The following is a 20,329-nucleotide window of genomic DNA, read 5'->3' as shown; positions in this document are numbered from 1 at the left end:
ACAAAAGGGGAAAAATGCAAAATATTAACTCTTTGCTGCTGCTTGCTGATTATCCACATTTTTGTAGCTCTATGACAGGAGTGTCAAACTTGCATCGTCATGGCAGCATCACATGATGTATCGGGACTTTTTCCCCCTTCACTAAACCAGGTGGGGGGGCAGGGCCAGAATGTGACACATCTGGCCTGCAGGCCACGAGTTTGTTACTCCTTGCCCTATGAAATTCAACAGCAGTGCAAGTTACTGCTGTTTGGTATATCTTCTTATTAGGCCACAATTAGCCACTGGAGAGGATGTGATCTGAATAATATTGTTAAAAAATAACTTGTAAGATTTTGATGTTAAAATGTTTCAGGACAATGGGAAATCATTATTTTTCTTGTATTTACTTTTTTTTTTTTTGGGGGGGGAAGAATGCAAAGAAGTCCATGCAATTATGCTGTTATCTGGGGCACTACATTTGATTACAGTTACATATGAGGGCTATGCTCCCTTGACTTTTTATAGACTGAAAATCAAACAGAAGAAATATTTTGCCTGCAAGTGTGATGTGGACTGGAGCAGACCATATGATTCAACCGTCCCAAGTTCTCAGCCACCACCCACAATCTCCCACAATTTTTCCTCAGGGCACTTTAAACAATGCTGTCACTTTGCGGCAGCTACTGAAGCAAACCCAAATACATTTAAGCTGTTTCAGGAAAGGCACAGTTGATAGCATTTTGCTTAGACAACGGGGTTAAAGTACTCCTTTGAGGAAAAAGGCTGCAGGAACATTTTGAGGACAAGATAGTAAAAATGGAAACATATGACTTAGAACAGGAATATTGGAGACACTGCCATTTATTCCAACTTCCCTCTAAATGAAAGTGAGGCCTGTGCGGAGTGGTTGAAGATATTTGACTATTCTGATTATGATATTAGCCGGATCCAGATCATTAATGCAGTCTTACATTTGAATTCTCAAACCCAAATCCCAGTAAGTGTAATAATGCTTTCTCTGAAACAATTGTATGTAGCACAATCCTTATTCAGAAACAGAACTAGGCTTGCCTTTTGAAGAGGATGCTGAGGAGAACCCACTCCCCAAAATGAATGGGCCAAGGAAGTTGGCCGGAAGGCTTAAGCAAAAACTGAGTCAGGACAATCAGGAGTGCACCTAAGCTTGCTTTGTTTTTATTGGGGAGAGATCAGAGGTGGTATTCAGCAGGTTCTGACCAGTTCTGGAGAACCGGTAGTGGAAATTTTGAGTAGTTTGCAGAAACTGGAAAATCCCACCTCTGACTGGCCCTGCTCCCATCTATACTCTGCCTCTTGAGTCCAGCTGATCGGCTGGGTCTTCTTTTGTTGCCCTGCACAGGAGAACGAGGCTGGAAAGCAGGTTAGTGGGGTGGGGAGGGAATGGAGATTTTACAGTATCCTTCCCCTGCCACGCCCACTAAGCCACACCCACCAAGCCATGCTCACCCACAGAACTGGTAGTAAAAAAAATTGAATCTCACCACTGGGGGACATATATGACTCTGGGGCCTCAGATTGTGTACATCCAATATATGGAATTGCAATTCTAGTAATAACCAATAGTGTGTTATTGTGTCCAGTTGATTTCAGTGTTGACCACATCTAACGAGGGTAAAATCCCCCACCAATGACTTTGTCTCATCTCTCCAGCCATTGTTGAGGCAAGGTAACAATAAGCCTATCATTTCAGCTCAGTAATGATTGGAAAAGTGAAAGGTACAAATAATTCAGTGGGGATCCTGCTTAATTTCCTCTGGATATCCATTATTGCAGTTTTGTAGAGGACATCAGGATTTCAGTTTATCACTGTATTAAGTGCTCATTTCAGGTCCTGTCAAAGTATGTCTATGGGGGTTAAGTCTAGACTCTGACTTGGCTATTTTGAAACATTAAATTTCTTCTTTTATAACACTTTTCTTGCAGACTTGAGTCTGAGATCACTCTCTATGTGACTTTCACTGCAGCTTCAGCTGATGGATAATTGGTCTAATATTCTGTTGTACAATTTTCAGGTGCATTAAAGAGTTGATGCTTCATTTAATTAAGGCAAGTCATCTAGGTTCTAAGACAGCAAAGCATTCCCAAACTATGACATTACTAATAACTTGTATGGGTTTTTTTTAAAGTGCAAAATTCTGTGATTCATTTCTACAAGGTCCACACTGTTTCATAATCCCACAGTAATTTCATGTAGCTCAAAGTTCCTTTTTATACATATTTCTGTATAGAAAATTCTTCCAGAAATTTGCATTTTTTTTTTGAGGTTTTTCATGATACTCTGGATTATTTTATGGTGTGCTTTTGGATAGATTTTGAAATATTCTTCTTGAGAAGATTTGTTCTTGTGACAAATATCTCAACAGCAGATTTAATGGCCATTCTGCCAGAATTTAGGGGATCTTGTGCCTAGCAAAATAGAAAGACTTTAGCTCTTTACCAGGTAGAAAAACAAGATAGACACAAATAGTATGGTAAAGAACTACTTTTCTTTTTTCTTGCATATTTGGTCCCCTAGCAGCAGTCTTTCAAAGGGCCACTGGTTAATTGTCAAAATATATAACCATCCACCCCAAGATCAGATTGAGCTGATCTTGATCCAAAAGGTTGGATGAATGTGACAAATGGAAAAGTTTGGAGATCCTTTCAGTTAATTCTGTGCTTCTTTTGTTTAAGGGTTTAGTAACACCCAAACAGGTGATTGACTTTTTAAGCCTATGATTAGCCAGGTGAAGGAATTCCAGCAATGAACAAATATTCTGACACTTCTAACTTCTCAGGTTGTGATTGTTATTCTGCCATAACAAATGCCATCTGTATTGAACTTTTTGGCTGTAAAAGACAAATATATATTTGCAGAGTAAAACTTTTGAAGAAAAGAACTGCTTACCAGTCATTAAGCAAAAGATTGGCTTTGCTATGCTTTGCTGGTGTCTGGCAGCCAGTTCCACAAGAAGTGGGTGTGGATGCAAAATATAATGGATTCAACAACAACAACAACAAAATCCTATCTAACAGTGAGTAAAAATAATGTGGGATTGGATATTTCAATGTCACCAATATGAAACATCCTCCCAGTCAATCATAAGGTATTCACAATAAATAAAAATAAAAATTTGGAATAGGCTTCACGGTCTCCAGATTTCAATATTTTAAAAAAAATTGTGAAGATATCTCAAATATGCATTGGATACAAAAAGAGTCAAGAGACATTCTGAGTGTAACAGTTCTTCAAGGCAGAATAGTAAAAAATAAACAAATTTATCTGTTTTCAAGACATTTTTGGAAGCTGTCCTGTACAAGGATATGTTACTAAGCTTTTGCACTTGCCATATTCACTGTATTATTATTTTAAATCAGTGAAGGACTGAACCTAAATATACATTTAAATATGCGGAAAGATGTTGTGTTTAATTTTGAAAAAAATCAGCTTATATTCCTTTAAGGATTTATTGTAACATGTAGTTTGATCAAACTTGCATGGAACCATACATATAGGATAGAGCGAGCCCCATGTTTTTGCAGTATTAATTATTATTAGTTCAAATTAGTCCACTGAAATTCAATATTGGTTCAATTTGGCTTGATAGACATTTTTGAACTTCCCAGTGGAGGGATGAAAGTGAGAAATTTGTCCAAAATCATCCAGCCAATTGTCATACCTAAGAGAAGACTACAACTTGGATCTCTCTGCTCCTAGTCCAGTATGTTAAACACTACACCAATTGGCACTATATATAAAAACATCGATTTAGTGCCAGCCCTGCCCTATCTATAGTTGTATATAGTAAAGTACTCACAGAACTGGCTGTAGGTATCCTTTTTTTTTTTTTAAGTAATGACTCTAAGGGTGTAATTTCTTTTCACACCGGCAAAGATATGTTAGATAACTGTTTAGGAAATTAATTAGTTACCAAATTTGGTGGTATTTGTTTGTTCATGCTCTATCTATATATCAGTAGGATTGATGTGAAGTTCCGGTAACATTCAGTGACCAAAATATATAAAGTTCTGAAAATTCAAAAAAGTTAGTTTTCGCAGAACTAAAAGTGATGTGGCCAAAAATAAAAAGGGATTTTCTTTATGAGCAGCTAAAACTTTAACTTGTTTTTCTATATGAAAAAAGTAGTTGTTGCTTAAAGTCACTTCATCTTTACAGAGCTGATACCTGGCAGATCAATATCTTTTTTTTAAAGGATCTTGCAGAAACCAGAAATATGATGGTCTGCTTTAATGAAAACAGAGAGGTGCTCTGTTTATGCCAAATTCTTCCTAATCATTTCCAAAGCATGTCCAAATATAGCCCTAAGTTAGATTTCTTTCTGCACAAAGCCTGCAATCCGGAGGTGGTATTCAGCAGGTTCCGACCAATTCTGGAGAACTGATAGTGGAAATTTTGAGTAGTTCGGAGAACTGGCAAGTACCACCTCTGACTGGCTCCACCCCCATCTATTCTCTACCTCCTGAGTCCCAGCTGATCGGCTGGGTTTTCTTTTGTTGCCCTGCACAGGAGAACGGAGCTGGAAAGCAAGTTAGTGGGGTGGGGAGGGAATGGAGATTTTACAGTATCCTTCCCCTGCCACGCCCACCAAGCCACGTCCACAGAACCATTAGTAAAAAAAATTGAATCCCACCACTGTTGCAATCCATATTAGATTACCGGTGGCTATCAACACATCTGGATGGCAGTGAATTTCACAGTTCAAATATACATTGGATAGAAATGGAATTTTCTAATTCAGGAGTCTCCAACCTTGGCAACTTTAAGACTTGTGGACTTCAACTCCCAGAGTTCCTCAGCCAGCTGGCTGAGGAATTCTAGAAGTTAAAGTCCACAAGTCTTAAAGTTGCTAAGGTTGGGGACCTCTGTTCTAATTCACACTTTCTAGATTCTGGAGAACATAGAATAGAAGTTGTGGAGGCTTTTAGGAAGAGATTGGACATCCATTTTTCTGGAATGGTGTAGTGTCTCTTGCATGAGCTGGAGGTTGAACTAGAATTCCTCCAAGGTCCCTTTCAATGCAATTATTCTGCTATTATTCTGCTATAATGGCTAAGGATCTTCCTTCAGATTGGTCCAGGTATGCAGTCACAGATTCTTGAGCTTCTGAGCTTCCTTTGGTCAGAAGAGAAGGGAGGTTGAAATGACAATGCAGTGGATTGAAGTCTGGATATTTTCAATGTGTTTCATCCTTTTATGTCTTAATTCAGTGAATTTCCATAGAATCATAGATGCTGGCGAGAGTGTAAGAGACATTAAATGAAAGTAATCTTTTCCCAAAGTGTCATGCTTAGGTATATAAGGATCTTTGGAAAAGATTTGAAGACAGTGCAAGGCCACAGGACTAGAAAGACAACTTTGATAAGGCTCTTCCCTACAACTCTTCCCCAAACCCCAAAAACTTTAACCTTAGACTGTCTACTATTGATCTCACCCCTTTCCTAAGAGGTCTGTAGGGGGCGTGCATAAGCGCACCAACGTGCCTACCGTCCCTGTCCTATTGTTTCTTTTATTTTTTTATTTTTCTTATATGTATCCATGGATTCATAACTATGTTTTTACTACCTATTATCTTGTAAGCAATTGACAAACCAAATAAATAAATAAACTCTGCTTCTACTCCTTTCTTACACAATAATAAAAAAGGGCAGACTATTTTTTAGGAGGTTGAGAAAACAAAACTGATCTTATCTCTTTTATCTCTCCTAATCATTTGATATATTAACATGTGTCCGAAAAGTTAGATCCAGCTTACTCCAAGAAGGTGAATGCAACAATTTGTCTTCACCTTTGTAATCTCGAGCATGCAGCAGCATTCATACAGTGAAAGCACAATTTGGCCTTTTTTGTTTTGTTTCATCTATAGTGTGCCATTTGGTGGCAGCATTGCACCAATTTCAATGAACAGGACTTTATTTGGGCTGGTTTTCCCAAGAGAAAGTTGAGTAAATGATGGCTTTTAGAAGACTAAGCCTACCTACAGAAGATGAATGATAATTTCGGAAAATATAGACAAAAATGATCTTGCTGCAAGAAGACTGATTACATAGTGGCAAATGTAACAAAATACTATTAGTGGTAGCTTTTCATATAATTTAACACATTGCTTTTTTAATTTATTATTATTATTATTAAGACCTTCACTTAATTAAGTTTCCCTTGTGAGAATGACAGTATGGACTATCTTCCCTGCTAGCTTTTTGGAGTCTAACCTAGAGCTCTGGGATTTCAGAATATATGTAGCCAGTCTGGCACTGACGATGTCACTTAGTTTGGTAATAAAATGTCTGCAAGAAAATAGCCGAGTTCTGAGAGCACCAAAGATCCCACAATTTATGAACGTTTAGAAAAAAAATGTAATTGGTTGGCAAAAATGAAGGCTGTTGTTACTGTTGTTGTTTGAAGAGAGTAAGCAGTTTAGTTGATTGTGGGATTCCAGTGGACATAGTCCAAGTTAATTTTAGCAAAGAGCTTGATAAAGTCTCTCATGATATTTGAATAGAAAAGATGAGAAGTGTGGATTGAGCTTTACTACCATTAAACAAATAAAGAACTGGTGGAACAACAAAGTCCTACAATTATACATTTTATGCATATCTTGGGGCTCTGTTCTATACCCTCGCTATTCAACATATTATATAGATTTAAAAAAACCATTATTATTAAATCGGAGAATGGCACAAAGATAGGGGGAATAGCAGGCACTTTAAAGAACACTATTGTGATAGATGAGGTTCTTGACAAATTAGAACAATGGAGAGAAACTGCAAACTAACCTTCAACAAAGACCAATACAAAATTTTGCATATGGGTAGAAAAACCAACTGTTTGAGTATATACTGAGGAAAGAAACCAACCCAGGTATGGAAAAGATCTGGAGGACTTAGTGAATCACAAAGTGCATGTGTGCCAGCAGTCTGATGCAGCTGCATAAAAAGCAAATGCCATTCTAGGCTCCATCAATAGCAATATAGTGTCAAGATGAAGAAAAGTAATTGTTTCCTAACTATAGGAGTCATTCAACAGTGTGTCAGACTTTCTCAGAGGGTGGTGGACTTTGCTGAAAGTATTTAAATAGTGGTTGGATGCCCATCTGTTAAGGATGTTGTAGTACCGGATTCTTGCAGTGAGAAAGCTAATACAATCCCCGCTGATCCTTACATTCTATTATTCTTAGCGTAGTTCCTGGAAATCATTTTATTAGTGGCTTTATAAGGTTATTGTTTATGTTTCATATTCTATGTTCTAACATATAAAAGAATGCAATCAGAGTAGCAAAATATCAAAACCAAACCCAAACTATTCAGACCACTACAAAATAAATCAAAACAAGGAGTTCAACGGTCAACCTGTTCCCAAGACCTGGGAGAACAATCAGATCTTCAATTCCCTGAACAACATAAGCGTGGCAGCCACCTCAACTCTGGAGGGAGAACATTCCAGACAGACAGGCAGACATTTAAAACAAATTTGATTTGCATTTTATTTTCTGCTATTATGCTTAAGCTGATGAAGGGGCCAATGCAGATTAGTTGCTGGTTGTGAGAAATGTGTGTTCTTCTAAACTTACTTCTAGAGAGACAGCGTAATAGGTCAACATAAAGTTTAAAGAAGGGCCATAATTTAAGGACAGAAACCAAACCGTAGGAAGTTTGAAAATCCTCTCCTGACATTCCCAAATAGAATCAAGAAAAACTCCTCCTTGAAACTTTGGAGACACTTTGGCAGTGACTATGAATGATATTGGAGTAGAAAGACTCACAGTCTTGGAACAAGGCAAATTGCTAGTTCTGTATTTGTGAAAGAGTGCACCATCATGGGAGAAAATTATTTTGATGCAAACTAGAAAACACATACAATGTGCCACTTTAAAAAAGGGAAAATGATCAAAAGAATACATTTATTGGTAAAAATACTTATCCATAGGCATAACGAAAAGAGAAATTTACTCAATGTGTGCAATATCAAAAATATAACAGAGTTGGAAGGGACCTTAGAGGTCTTCTAGTCCAATCCCCTGCTCAAGCAGGAAATCCTATACCATTTCAGACAAATGGTTGTCTAATCTCTTCTTTAAAATCTCCAGCGTTGGAGTATGCACAGCTTCTGGAGGCAAAGTCATTCCACCAATTAATTATTCTAATTGTCAGGAAATTTCTCCCTATTTCTTAGTTGGTTCTCTCTTTGATTAATTTCCCTCCATTGCTTCTTGCCTGGCCCTCAGGTGCTTTGGAGAATAGCTTGACTCCCTCTTCTTTGCGGCAGCCCATTAAATATTGGAACACCACTATCATGTCACCCCTAGTCCTCCTTTTCATTAAACAAGACACACCCAATTTCTGCAACCATTTTTTATATGTTGTAGCTTCCAGTCCTCTAATCATCTTTGTTGCTCTTCTCTGCACTCTTTCTAGAATCTCAACATCTTTTTTTATATGTGAAAACTGGATGCAGTATTCCAAGTGTGGTCTTATCAAGGCATTATAAAGTAATACTAACACTATATCCTAGCAGACAGGTTCATGAAGGTTCAAGAAAACAATTCTGAATGATTGACAGCTGATGTTGAAACACACTTAAATTGGGGAAAATGAGAAAGAGAATTCAATCAAACTTGGTCAGTTCATCAGTTCATTAGTCTCTTATCAGAATACAAACAGGATTATAAGAATTATATAGGGGTCTATTAAAATATTGCTTCACAAGAAAGCTAAGGATTTCTGGCTCCATGAAGTTCTTTACCTGCACACAAAAACTTGTCATTCAATCCAATACAAATAAGAAGAGGTGTGTGGCACGAACTGTAATCTTCAAGCCCTCCACTCTAGGAGAATGTAACTATGATGGGGCATAAATCAAACAACTGACTGATATACAGCGGCCTCTTTCAAAACCCTTCATGATTTTGAAGGATTTACATCATCTTTTTATTGGGCAAATCAAAGCTGGCAGGCTGGAATATTACCCCTCTGTTTTATAACTAAGGTGTATTGTGCAATTTCCAGTGTTTCAAGAACAATACATTAAAAGGCAACACAGTTATGGGGGTCAGCTGAACCAACAAAGTTTTATGAATGCTTTGCTGGAAACTGCAATAAAATGGTAAGATGAGATGAAATCTGACCTTCTCAGAGGGCTTTTAAAAATAAAATAAAATAAATCTTATTCTGAACCTGTAGCTTTTCTTGCTTTTCATGGTCATCATTTTATGTAACACTATTTGTCTGCAAAAGAAGGGGTGGGAGAAAGTTCTCTTCTCAATTGTGTATTACGTTTCCCCCTCCAACTTCAAGGATGCCAACTGCTGATGTACTGAAACAACATAGAGAACGAAGCCAGAATGGATGAAGTTGGATCTCACAAAATAAACATTTGGGGTGACGTTCATTCGAGAGGCCACACCAAGACAGAAACTTGAATTTAATTAAATGAGATAAATTAAGAAACAGATTACACAATTACATGCAAATAAAGTTTCCCCTTCTGTCACATAAAACCATTACAATTGGGAGCAGCTTTTTGAGGGGCTTGAGGGCCCCAAGGCTTTGGGAGGACCAGATGGTTTACCCCTGGCTTAATAATACTAGAATGCTTCCAAAGTCTGATATGTGTTTCTATCAATGGCAATTAAAAAAGGAAAAAGAAACAAATACTGTAGAATACAAGCAGTTCAGAGGAGTTAATTTTTGTCAACTTTCTTCTATTAGATATACTAGCAGCAGAATTTTTCTATATTACATATTGTATTGATTATATTATTATATTATTCATCCTGTCTATCAATCTATCATCTATTAATCTATTATCTGTCTGACTGTATCTGTCTGTCTATCTATCTATCTATCTATCTATCTATCTATCTATCTATCTATCTATCTATCTATCTATCTATCTATCATCTATCTATCTATCTATATCTATCTATCATCTATCTATCTATCTATCTATCTATCATCTCTATCTATCTATCTATCTATCTATCTATCTATCTATCTATCTATCTATCATCTATCTATCTATCTATCATCTATCTATCTATCTATCATCTATCTATCTATCTATCTATCTATCTATCTATCTATCATCTATCTCTATCATCTATCTTCAATGAATTTATTGGGCCTCCCAACTCAAACAATGTGACTCTGAGCTGTAGACAGCAAAAGCAAATAATAAACAGAAAAAATAACCATAAAATGTAAAAAAAAAAAAAAAAAAGCACAACCTAGTATCTAAAACGTAAAATGGCTGCTAGTCATGATTATTAAGCAACCAAAAGGGGACTCTACTGAGGTAGAGCCAAATGCCAGGGGAAAGTCAGATGTTTACAACTTTCCCAAAAGCAAGCAGAAGCCTGTGATATGGGTGAGGGGTGAGGAATGGAGAGAGATTGTTCCAGAGCACAAGGTCAGCCAATGAAAAGGGATGTTTTCTAGGTCTCAAAAGATGGCAGTATTTAAGAGGAGACTTTTCCTATGGGATAATTTGGGTGGCATAGGAAATAAAGAAGATAACCTCGATGGAAATACTGTATTGCATACAGGCACCATTTACTGGGCAAAGGAGGCTGAAACATGTTCAAGCCCCAGGAAACAAGGTTTTATTCAGAAGCAACTCAAATAGATACCTCCTTGAGTTGCTGGAGCATAAGAAGGTGGAGGAGATACAGCACAATCAGACTTGCAAGCCAGTCTCAATAAATATAGCTTTAGCTTCCCTGTGGGTTAATTTCTTGATATGGTCTACCTAGTGGGACTGATAGGCAGGCAGGTGGTCTTGGTAAGAGGCAGTCCTGCAAGGAACCACCCCCAGTGGTGGGAATCAAATTTTTTTACAACCGGTTCTGTGGGCATGACTTGGTGGGTGTGGTGTGGCTTGGTGGACGTGGCAGGGGAAGGATACTGCAAAATCCCCATTCCCTCCCCACCCCACTAACATGCTTTCCAGCTCCGTTCTCCTGGACAGGGCAACAAAAGAAGAGCCAGCCAATCAGCTGGGACTTGGGAGACAGAGAATACATGGGGGTGGGGCCAGTCAGAGGTGGTATTTGCTGGTTCTCCAAACTACTCAAAATTTCTGCTACTGGTTCTCCAGAACTGGTCAGAACCTGCTGAATACCACTTCTGTACCTGGCCCTATGCCACATGAGACTTCAAAGATGATCCCCAGCACCTTGAATAATACCTATCTAGAGCTGTAGTGGAAGCTAATGCAGCTTCTTCAGTAGTGGTGACACAGAAACAGAGCTCCTATATCTCTTGAGGCTCCCATTATGTTTACCCAATGCCAACAATCATTATTAGATAGCATTTTAAAAAGTACAGACATGCCACAATTGTTCTATAAGTATTCAGATGCAGTAACAATAGAGGAAGAGGATATCATTAGCACACTAATGTTTTCTTCAACATGATGTTTTCCAGACATGGTGGGAGGAAGCAGGGAGAGACGATACAGATTCCATAATTCTTAATCACAGAAACAGAGAATTCTGGGAGATGCAGATTGAGGCTATTCATGGACTTCAAGGTTGAGGAATAGTGTTGTAAAAACGATAGAGCTCAGGTGGCACCTGATGGCCTAGGGATCACCAGCATTCCCCGAACTTTTCTTGGATTTTTGTTCCATACACTATTCCACAAAGATAACTGCTAAATTTTGGCATAATTCACTGGAAAATAAATATGTATTTTTTTAGCTGAGATCCAAACCAATAATGTTCTCTCAGAAGATAATCACTGAAATTCTGAGCTTTTCCTCTTTGGTGATCCCATAATACCACTTCCTTGATCTCTGAAGTCTTCAGCAGATAAAGAAATATACTGGACTGATGCCTAATCAACAAAGAAAACACGAGAATTATTGTACAGGTACAAGTCATTATTGTATTGTACAGGTAGTCCTCTACTTACAACCACAAGTGAGCCCAAAACTTATGTTGTTAAGTGAGAAGTTTATTAAGTGAGTTTGTTTGTTCCATTTTGCAACTTTTCACACCACATTTGTTAAGTGAATCACTGCGGCTCTTAAATTTGTAACACAGTTGTTAAGTGAATCTGGCTTTCCCAATGACTTTGCTTGTCAGAAGGGCACAAGAGTTGATGGCATGACCATGAAACACATCATAATTATGAGTCAGTTGTCAAGCATCCGAATGTAAATCACGTGACCATAGGGATGCTGCAACGGTCATAAGTGTGAAAAATGGTCATAAGTCACTTTTTTGGCACCATTGTAACTTTGAACAGTCACTAAATGAACTATTGTAAATTGAGGACTACCTGTATTCTCTTACTCTTCGGAACATATGTTTCTAAAAATTGCATGCAAAAGTCTGTGTATTAAAGAAAATCACAAATTTTAAATGTAATCTTAATGTTAAAGTCAGGTCCAAACCTCACCTAAGTCACACTTTTTTATTGCTATTTATTTTTTTATTTAATTTTGCTCTTCAATCTATTTTCATTTTTGAATCTCTTTGGTTTACTTTGGTTTTATTCAGCGTATTTTACTCTTATTTGCCTCTTAAGATTATTGGGAGCATTATAAAATAGGAGCAACCATATAGTATTATCTAGGATGGCTTGGAAAAAAGGATGGATAAATGGTAACCAATGAAGCCACCAGCTTAAATGCGATGGTAGAGGTGATGCTATGAATTATTGCATAACAGGAGGCAAAGAACCCCTACCTCCTTGAAATCTCCTTTCAGCAGAAATCTTGCAGTACAGCCATAGTGTCAATAAAGGACATTTGCATGTTAGCAGTTTGTCATCCATCCATCCATCCATCCATCCACCCAACCACCCAACCACCCATCCATCCATCATTTTTGCCTTATTTCCATAACAATATGGGAATAATAGTTGCTTTATTATCCATCTTTAATCAACCTCTTCAATCTTTGGGGAGGAAGGGGCAAAGAGACTAAGTTCAATTTTATTTGGGTTTTAATAAAGCAGAATGAAGAGAAGTCCGGTCCTTTGGTTGTTTGCTTTAATACAATATTTTAAAAACAAAAACAAAGGGATATCATTGTTGGAGAGGGTTAACTTTTGCACACCATACTGAAGAGCATATTGACACATCCTTATTCCAGTACTGTCCCAAGAGAGAAAAACCTGTCAAAGAGGCATCTGTGTATATCTGGCAGTAAAACAGAGCCATGTATGCTAGTTCTATAGATCAGCCAGGAAGCGATAAGCATGCGCAGGTGAGTGTGCTTATGGAAAATCAGTTGGTTCATATTTATTGAAAAGGCTTGTTTATATTCGAACTTGAATAGACGTTTGCCTTCAGTGGGGTCCTTTTTTTTTTACTTTAGCTTCAAATTCTGAACTATAGAGTTTATGGGTCTGAGCTAGCAAGCTAATTCTGCACTGATGGGTATTGTTGCAGAGAGAGCAAAGCTGTCGCTTTAGGGGAGATTGGGAGGGAGGGAGGGAGGGAGGGAGGGAAGGAAGGAGAGAGAGAGAGAGAGAGAGAGATGTTGGTGGGCATGAGACTCACATTATTTAAGTATACATGCTTCCCTCAAAGGCACGTTTGTGAATGTGATTTTAGAGAGGAGGTGACACTTGTCTTTATCATTTGAAAAATCTACCAGCAACACATAATGCTGAATGTGAAACACTTGTATTTAAAACAGCTGCCATCACCCAATGAAACATTTGCAAAGGTTCTGGAATTACAGTGTGATAGAGAAAAGGCATTTAAGAAACTGTAACGCAAACATTTGTGGTGGTGAAACCAATGCAGGATTTCGAGGAAAGGATACTTAGCAGGCATTCATTTAGCTGCTTCTGCTATATTTCTCCAGCAATAAGTTTTAATAGCCTTACATTTAAGATAGCTTCTGCTCTTTTGAAAAACGGCAATAGATAAATAGATAGATAGATAGATAGATAGATAGATAGATAGATAGATAGATAGAGTTATAGGTATAGATATAGATATATACACAGATACAAACACACACACACACACACACACACACACAATATATATATATATATATATATATATATATATATATATATATATATATATATATATACACATATACTTATACCATCCATCCATTTATCATCTATCATCCATCCATCTCTCTCTCTCTCTCTCTTATCTATCTATCTATCTATCTATCTATCTATCCATCCATCCATCCATCCATCATCTATTAGTTACCCATAGATTTTTAGAGGAAATCTGAGAGCATTTTCCAGATGCTCAAAGATACTGTGTTTAAATACTCTTTCTCTTATTATTCTGCAAAGTTCCTAAATTGTGTAGTCTCCAAAATGCAAAATAGGTGAAACAGCTGTTCCTCTGTCACAGATTTATGGCTGCAGTACACATATGTCTCTACAGCTGGGCAACTTAATAAGAGAATTCCAATGGACTCAAAATAATTCCTGTCTCTCTTATTTTGTCTTTGGCTGTGACAAAATGCAGAAATACTTTTGATTTGTACTGCAGTATAATGGTATAATTTGAAAGTTCTGAGAAAAATAAATTAATCATATTTATTATGATTTTATTTGCTGCCTCAATCCAAATAGGGTCCAGAGTTACTCGACAGTGAGATAGATGATATATAAATTTAACAAATAAAACAAACAAATATTAAATAAAAATCACAATCCCGTAAAGGGGGACATGCATTTGCCCAGAAAAACAACTAAAATGGAATGGTAGATACAATTGTTGGAAGTTGAAAGGATGTTGATAGGTAGCTTTTGCTTCTGGTAAATTCAAATTTTATGGCAGGCCATGCCCATTTCATGATCAAAATTTCCAGTGTGTCCACTAGCCCTCAGTTTATTAATATCCCATCATATCATTAAATTAATATCTCTAAGAGGTTAGGATCGTCATATCAGCTTTATCACAATGTTAGAAGTAATTAAAATTATCAAGATTACTTCTCTTAAATGCTATTTATAATGACAATATATCTCATTCACCTCTCTAACTTTAACCTTAACCCTAACCCTCTCTGGAACTTATTACTTATTCTTATCATAGTATATGTCACAATTTTATTTTTTACAAATTGCTCCAAAATCTTTTATGTATTTTTTAACCTGAAAACATTTATCACTGCTTTGTTTAAAAATACCAAGAGAAATCCTGAGGTGGAATTATTTTGAAATGTTCCTCTCATTTTGACATAAAAGCACCAGGATATTATGTTTTATTTACCTGAAGCAGTTTTAATCTTGAGTGAAAATTACTTCTAATTAACAATAAACATAACTGAACTTGCCTTAAAGCTTACCTTCTAATTTACAAATCAAGAATTTCAAAAGCTCATGCTTTTTAATATAATTTGATTGTCACAGAACATAAAAGATGCTACCAGACATCATATATCATGATGCTCTAACTTGACTCTCTGACAAACTTCTAAATTATAGAACATACACAGACACAAAAGAAGGAGAGAGAAGAGGAATACAAACACCTCCAGAAGTTGTAAATGCTCCAACACGGGAAGTTTTTATGAAAAGATTAAACAACTATTTGTCTGAAATGGTATTGGGTTTCTTACCTAAGCAGGGGGTTGGACTAGAAGACCTCCAAGTTCCCTTCCAACTCTGTTATTCTATTCTATTCTAAACCAAACAGAAGCATCAGTTCTCAAACTTACAAGTTCCAAATGTGACCAGTGAAATGGGATCCATTTAGCAAGTCAGGGAATCCAGTAGAGCTGATTTCTCAGTACAGTGCAACCCATCTTAGTGAAATTGCATTGCTTTATAAATGTAATCCAGAAGAATTGGTAATATAAGGCTCTAGGAGTCAAAATAGCAACTGGCTATTTATAATCAAGACAGTGACAAACGACTTCTCTATTGCTATCAAGCTAAAGTACATGGATGGACATGTCCATGAAGTCACCAGGAGTCATTTCAAACATGAAGGAGATCTTACCTTTTGATTGCTATCCATTATCCTCAACTGGTGATCCCAGACATGAAGCTTTCAGCAAGTGTTCATGCCTGCTTTTTCTCATTTAACCTCCTGTCTGTCATCTTTACTGTATAGACACCAGGAAGGAAATGTTAAATAGCTGACTCTACAACCTGACAATAGGACTTCATTGATCAGAAATATGTTGATTTATTGTTTTTATGAGTCATTGGAAATTTGCTAAAAGCATTGTATGATCCCTCATACAACTTTAGATTAATAAAGCCTTTCATTTAATGTATTAAGTACGTGTTATTGATAGCTGCTACCGTGAAAAAAGGAGTGCTACCTATACTTTCATTCCAATATTAAAAACTATACATCCACTAAGTGCAAAAAGGGGTGGAGATCTTAATGCACATTTAATTTATATGTGCCAAAAATGGTAGTAAATACTTGTATTTCAATATTTCCATTGGAGAAATGTTTGTTTCTAACATAAATGAAAATGTAGGCCTCTGCCCTGCTTCTTGCCTGGGTGTGATTGAGAATTTATTTATTTATTTTTCTTTTTTTTTAAAGTACAAAGCTCTGACAGTTCTGTTGAACTTAATTGATTGATGACTACTTGGGATGTGCATGCTTAGAAGCAAGCCCATATTGTGATCAGAAGCATCAGATAACCCTCAGCTATTGTTAGATGTGTCAGCCCTACGCACTCTGTATGATAGCCAGCCCTAAAGAATGCTGTGGTATTCATTTCATTGTGACCATTGTGAGACTAGACCAAAGCCACCATATCTAAAAGTGGCAAAGGCGGGGTAGACAAAAGCCAGAAAAAGCTCCCTCAGGAAGGAAGGAATGTCGTTAAGGAGCCATGTCGTTAAAGGAACAAAAGGACAAAAGTTGGGTCTGAGCACCTGGCAAGCCCCTCCCCCAAGTCTCACCTACAAAGGAGTTGGGCTTGCATGGGAAGCCCCTCACCACCAATTCTGGAGGATAAAAAGAGGTCCTGAAGCCAGCCCAGTCCTTTGAATCATTTTTGGATCCCAGACTTGGTGGTTTCCATCCCTCTGGCTAGTGTCTGGCATCCTAGTAGTGGATGCTGGGTAAGAGTGTGTCATTGTATAAGGATTCATGAACTGGAATAGGCATGGCAACAAGTCAGCCAATGGGGACTGTTTGGTGACTGAGGCACAGGATTTGTTGTGTGAGCCATGTGAGACAGCTTGGAGCCTGGGCGTGGCTTAGCTTAACTGTTCTGTGTATAAAAAGAGTTCATTTGTCTTTGCTTGAGAGTGCTTGTTCTTATACTTGCTACTTCTTCTTCTCTCTACCATGTTGCAAGAGCTGCATGGGTATTGTATAAATGCATCATGTTTTATATTGTATATAAAGAAGTTTCTTATATATAATGAATCCTGCTGAATTATTTGTTTGTGTGCTGGCTGGATTGCTACAAACTCAGATAGTGTAGATGTGTGTGTATGGGCATGTGTGTGTGTGTGTGCCTGTGTGTGGGGGTAAGAGCAAAAATACAGCAGTAAAAGTTTGCTGTTATTTTAAATGCACTGGGTCTCTGTGTATTTTAAAGAACCATTTGTGCCTCAGTATTCAGTTGATTTGGGACTGAGTGTGGCAATTTTCTAGGCCTGTGAATGTGTGAGTGAGTGACTGTAAGCTGAACCTGAGAGCACCCTTATTTAACACCCTGAAAAAGACTAATGCTCATTTAGGTTTAGCTTAATTTAAAGTGAAGAAATATACATCATCATGTTAACAAATAGTGGCAAACACTTTTAAACAATATGCCCAGCCACAAACATCTCTAAAACATTTCTCAGAGCTGTTCTTTTGATGAAATATGCAACCAGTAGGACTACATAAAGCTGCCTAGAGCCTTGTGCCTTTCTCCATAAGCATTTCAAAAGATCGACATTTCAACTCTAATTTTTAATATGGTAGTTTTCAACTTAATTGAATGCAGAATTATGATTGTAAGTTTTTGTGATCATAAATTGAGGCATCCTGTGACCCTACTTGATTTTTGGACATTTTTTTAAAAGAGTTGGTTTGCAAACTCCAGAGTTGTTAAGTGAACAGTGTGGTTGTTAAGCAAAGACCATGGTCATTAAATGAAACCATTTTCCCCAGTGGGTGGTTTTTTGTTTTTTTTGCCAGAAACCAGAAATAAATGCCAAAATGTAGCAAAAAAAAAAAAAAAAAAAAAAAAGCTGCAAATCACGAGCAGGAAAAAAAAATTCTCTGCAGAATATTCAAATCCAGCCTGATAATGACTGTAGTGAAAATAATAGTTATATTTTAATGTTGCAGCAGATGAAAATGATGAAGCATATCATTTGGGTAGGCTTGCATTTCATATACTGTAAGTACCATAAGAGACCCTAATATATAGCCACCTCCTCCCTCTTGTGTTCCTTTAATCCTACCCTTTTCTGTTTTTCTGTCAATTCTCTCAATGTCTCTATAGTGCTGGTGTATCCCTTTCTAACACTTGGTGGTCCAGACCCTGATGATGACATTCACATAAAATGAAATGAAATGTATTTCAATCTTTCATTTGTCTTGAGTTTCCCCGAGTTCAAGAAATGTGCTGGAACAGCTGCCCTGTGTCAAAATTGCCCATCAGTAGATTTGCTCTTTTTATCACAAGCCAAATGTTTTTCTTTTGTCCAAATAAACCAAAAAGGAGAGGTCCGACAAAAAAGAAAAAAGAAAAATACCTCAGAAATGTTTTCAGAAGATTGTAAATCTTTCGTTCAGACAAACCTAAAGCAGTGGGGAGAGATGAGAAGCAGTAGGGTTGTTGTTGTTGTTGTTGCTTGTCCTTTAAGATAAGTTTTAAAACATCACTGCCTGGAAAATTCCAGTTGGATCAAGTAGTCTTGAGAGAAACTTTCTAGTTATGGATTAGCTGTAAAAGAATAAAGGAGATGAACACTGAAAGGTTTTTGTTTTTTTCATGGTTGTAAACAAATAATTTAGTGAGCTCTCTGCACTTCAGGACACAAATAGACCCAAGAATTAGAAGTGCCCCTAGCTGACCGGTCTCTACATATATCATTGGTCTGGTGTAATGAAGATTACCTGATAAAGATCACAATATGACACTTTTCCTTTTGCGTTGGCTGCTGAACAGCCGGGAACTGTTTTCCGCGATGGACCAACTATTGATCCTGGGGCCCCCTCCTGCCAGTGATGCAGTTAATGGGAATTCCACAGGCAAATAAAAGCTACATTTTGTCTTCATTTTCATCTGAAATATGAGCTGGTCCTTTGTACTCTAGACAGTCATTTATTACTCATTTTCCTTTATTGATGTTTATGAGCTGAAGCATAAAATGATTCTCAAACGTAGTTTAATTGAGGCAGCAGTTGACATTGTGACCATGATTATGGCTGCACCATCAACTGCATTAAGGTTTACTTTTCATTGGGCTTTGAGCGGCGTGCACTGGAATGTATCCCGAAAATGCAACTCAGCTGAAGCTAAAGAAATATGTCGATTTGTCTTCATAGGTACTGAGGGGAGAAAAAAGCCCTAAGTCCTTAACAAACAGCAACAGAGCAGTAAAGTGTTTCTTATTGCTTCACATTCAATGAGATTTTTTGCCCTCTTTTTCAAATTCCTTCTTCCTAAAAGTTATTGTTTAAAACCTTTCTAATCAGCTTGGTGTATATATCATATACCATATACCATATATATATGATTGTGATTGCTTTTCAGATAAGTAGGAAGACCTGCCATCCACATAGCAGAGGGAAGGCTGAGGCGCTCAATTCATTTGTAAAATGGTAAGGACAATCAATATGGTGGGGAAGTATTTTTATATGCAGTTATTAACTCATAAGCTACAGTATATCTCATCTCATTTCAACAACAGCTGAGGTCTCCATTTCCCCCTGGAGGCCTCTGCAGGTCCCATTATGAGAATCATAAATAATATGTGCTAATGAGATATGAATTGATTATGTTGGAAAAGCTGACATTTTCATCCATCATTCTAAATGATGTTTAACAATGGATTACTAGCCAGTAATTCCTCTGATATGAGATTAAATAAAATAGCAGGCTGTTTCAGCAGGCTAGCTCAAGGAGATGGCAATAAATCTGCTCAATTACTGTATTACCAATCCGTTTTTCACTGCTAAGGATATTATTATTTCATTTAGACTTGTTCATGCATCATAGATTATTTTATTTCAGTCAGTCAATGGGAGAAACTGCAGTATTTTATTCACTGGCCTGCAAAGACCAGGCTTTGATGGAGTACAGTAAAAGCAACTAGGTAGGTCCTAAGCAGCTTCAGAAGAAGACAGAGGGCTTCGGGAGGGCTTCAAGGCAGGGCAAAAACAGGCCAACAACAACCTCGA

Source organism: Notechis scutatus, chromosome 3 (assembly GCF_049901735.1).
Source record: "Notechis scutatus isolate UNSWTSFEM ecotype Mainland chromosome 3, rNotScu1.2, whole genome shotgun sequence".
In the NCBI taxonomy this organism is placed as follows: domain Eukaryota; kingdom Metazoa; phylum Chordata; class Lepidosauria; order Squamata; family Elapidae; genus Notechis; species Notechis scutatus.
Note: the sequence above shows the minus strand (reverse complement) of the source record.